Genomic DNA, 3581 nt, shown 5'->3' on the forward strand with positions numbered 1-3581 from the left:
GAATATCTCTTTGAAAATCCCTCTGAGATATTATTATTTATTTATAAAGCGCCAACAGATTCCGCAGTGCTGCCCATGGGTACAAGGATAACAGTACAATGGAGAAACAATACAATAAAAGACAACATTTTACAGACAAATACAGGGGGAATTGAGGGTCCTATTCCCGTGGGAATTTACAATCTAGATGGGTAGGAGGATGGGAAACAGGAAGTGGGCTTCACTGATAGAGAATTTGTTTGATTTGCATAAGATTGTAATGTGAATTTTTTTCATTATCTCCATTGTTATACATATAAATGCATGTTTCTCTATGTATGTATGTCAAGGTAAAATCCCTGTGTCTGCTTTTTTTTCCCCTAACACCCGAGATCTCCTATCTTTTGTGTGCAATATTTTTTTTTTTAATAATTTTTATTAGACAGTGTTAATATGACTGTACTTGTACTTTGTAATGTATTTTGTAAGTGTTTCCTGAAACTTATTTTGCTGAAAACTGTTAACTACAGCTCGATTTTTCAAGACTTGTAATATCTGCGCAATGGAAAATGACTGCGAAAAGACCATATGGCGCGTGGAAAACCCATACCGTGGGACTTGTAATCTTGCTCAATGTATTTTAAGTATGTAAAGTGGTGGAAGCACCCCGGGCTCAAAGGGGATACAAAGAAGATGGCAGTGAGTAAATGGCAATACTAATTTTATAAATTACAAATACATATATACATGCAAAAAACTCACAACTGAGTACATGCCCTTTTGCCTAGCTCTATTTGGGGATATCTTATCTGAAAACATTCTTCTAAGGGAGACTGAAACAGGTTTAAAGTATTTAATAGCATAGTTCCTTTGAGACAAACTATCCTCCTGCGGCTTTAACGTTTGAAGCTGGCAGACTAAAACTGGTATTATCATTACTGGCTTCTTTGTGTAAATAGAGCCCATTGATGAAATAATCCTTCTGAAAATTGAAACTCTGTTTCTCAGATCAATTTTATCCAATACATAAATCAATGTAAATATTCTAATCACATTTGGAGTTTGGAAGTTTCCTTGCTGAAACAAGAGGAAGTGTTCTACATTACTTCAACAGGAAATATCTTTAATACAGATTGGGAAAAACTCCCCCTCCTGAGGCACATTACACACCTCATTCACTGAGGTATGCCGAGGTGAGCGAGTTTATTGTGAATTTTACATTTTCAATTGTTTCCAATAATACTAAACTATATTGGATTCCTTTTTCTTTCTCTCACTCTGTGTGCTGTTTATGTCCCTCTTTTTTGCATATATATACATACATATGCACACACACACACACACACTTACATACATTATATATACATATATATATATAAACAGTATCTCACAAAAGTGAGTACACCCCTGACATTTTTGTAAATATTTTATTATATCTTTTCATGTGACAAAACTGAAGAAATGACACTTTGCTACAATGTAAAGTAGTGAGTGTACAGCCTGTTTAACAGTGTAAATTTGCTGTCCCCTTAAAATAACTCAACACACAGCCATTAATGTCTAAACTATTGGCAACAAATGTCCAAATTGGGCCCAAAGTGTCAATATTTTGTGTGGCCACCATTTTTTCCAGCACTGCCTTAGCCCTCTTGGGCGTGGAGCTCACCAGAGCTTCACAGGTTGCCACTGGAGTCCTCTTTCACTCCTCCATGACAACATCACGGAGCTGGTGGATTTTTAGAGACCTTGCGCTCCCCCACCTTCTATTTGAGGATGCCCCACAGATGCTCAATAGGGTTTCGGTCTGGAGACATGCTTAGCCAGTCCATCACCTTTACCCTCAGCTTCTTTAGCAAGGCAGTGGTCGTCTGGGAGGTGTGTTTGGGGTAGTTATGTTGGAATACTGCCCTGCGGCCCAGTCTCTGAAGGGAGGGAATCATGCTCTGCTTCAGTATGTCACAGTACATGTTGGCATTCATGGTTCCCTCAATGAACTGTAGCTCCCCAGTGCCGGCAGCACTCATGCAGTCCCAGACCATGACACTCCCACCAACATGCTTGACTGTAGGAAAGACACACTTGTCTTTGTACTCCTCACCTGGTTGCCGCCACACACGCTTGACACCATCTGAACAAAAAAAGTTTATCTTGGTCTCATCAGACCACAGGTCATGGTTCCAGTAATCCATGTCCTTAGTCTGCTTGTCTTCAGCAAATTGTTTGCGGGCTTTCTTGTGCATCATCGTTAGAAGAGGCTTCCTTCTGAGACGACAGCCATGCAGACCAAACACAGCACTTGCTCAGAGAGCCTAAGTTGCTAGTACCATCTGGTAATGACTCAGCTTGTTAGTTACTGACATGATACAGGCCCCACTGGTGTTCTGAGCAGCTGCAGTATTAAAAATGCAGGTGCACTGAAAATATCTAGCTATGCTTCACATGCATAAGAAAATGTTAACACTAAAACAGCTATAACTTTTACTATAAGAATTTTTGCTAGTAAATGTACATTGCAAATATGTTTCTATTTAAAGGATGTATGCAATTCATCTAAGGGCATTTAAATTTTGACCGGAATGTCCCTTTTAGAGCTGCATATAAAATTATGACTATTATATATTTCCTGCAAATGTCCAGTGGCACTGGGCTAGATTTGGTAAAAAGTGCCATAAAACATGTTGAGATCTGTGCAAATCCTAAAAGGGCTAAGTAAAAATAGTTTGTATTAAAAAAAAAAAAAAAAAAAGTTTGAAAATTGCTGGTATTTAAAACTAAAAAGCAAAATTAGTTACAAAGCCATGCTGTCTGGAGTATTCTGCTCCACCCCCCATCAGTGTTTAGCATCAGAAACAAAAGGCATTGTGTTTCAACTGAGTTCACAGTAGCTTATTTGCTTCTAGGCATGCTCCAGCAGATAATGAGTGTTCAAATCTTGCATTCTACCAAATCAAAAAGGTGGATATAGATACAGCCATAGAAGGAATTGTGTGGGGGGAAGTTAGAGCTATACAATTTGGAAACTTAAAAGAAAGTGTTAATGGCGAGGCACTGCAGTATAAATTTACAGGTAAAGTAATTAAAGTGCATATTATTATATTTTGTCTCTATCCCAACTTGTTTTATATCCCTTTAAGGTTGCAGGGTACCCTCACAGTCTGTGGGTCTCAGAGCGCTTTTAAGTTGTGGCCACTGCAAAGCACATATTTTTTGTTACCATTTTTTTGTGGGGCCACAAAAACTATTCTTATTTTTGTATATCCAGGGCCAACAAAAACAAAATGCAAAAGGCTGCATGTGGCCATTGGGCTGACAGTTGGTCATCTGTTATGTAACATGTACTGGAAATTACATATAGCTTATACTGGACATTTCACAATTTGTATTTCGAACTTACTGACTTAATGTTGAATATTGTTTGTTGGCTCAGGAGCAGCAAAACACTGCTGGTAACTAGCTGCCGATTGTGGTTGGTCATTGGCTCGCAAGATATTTTCAGCTAGGTCCCAGGAGTGCTTTACTACTCCTTCAACAAAGGACACCATAAGAATAAAGCAAATTTGATACTAGAAGTAAATTGGAAAATGATTTAAAACATTACTACA

This window comes from Bombina bombina, chromosome 1 (assembly GCF_027579735.1).
Source record: "Bombina bombina isolate aBomBom1 chromosome 1, aBomBom1.pri, whole genome shotgun sequence".
Classification (NCBI taxonomy): domain Eukaryota; kingdom Metazoa; phylum Chordata; class Amphibia; order Anura; family Bombinatoridae; genus Bombina; species Bombina bombina.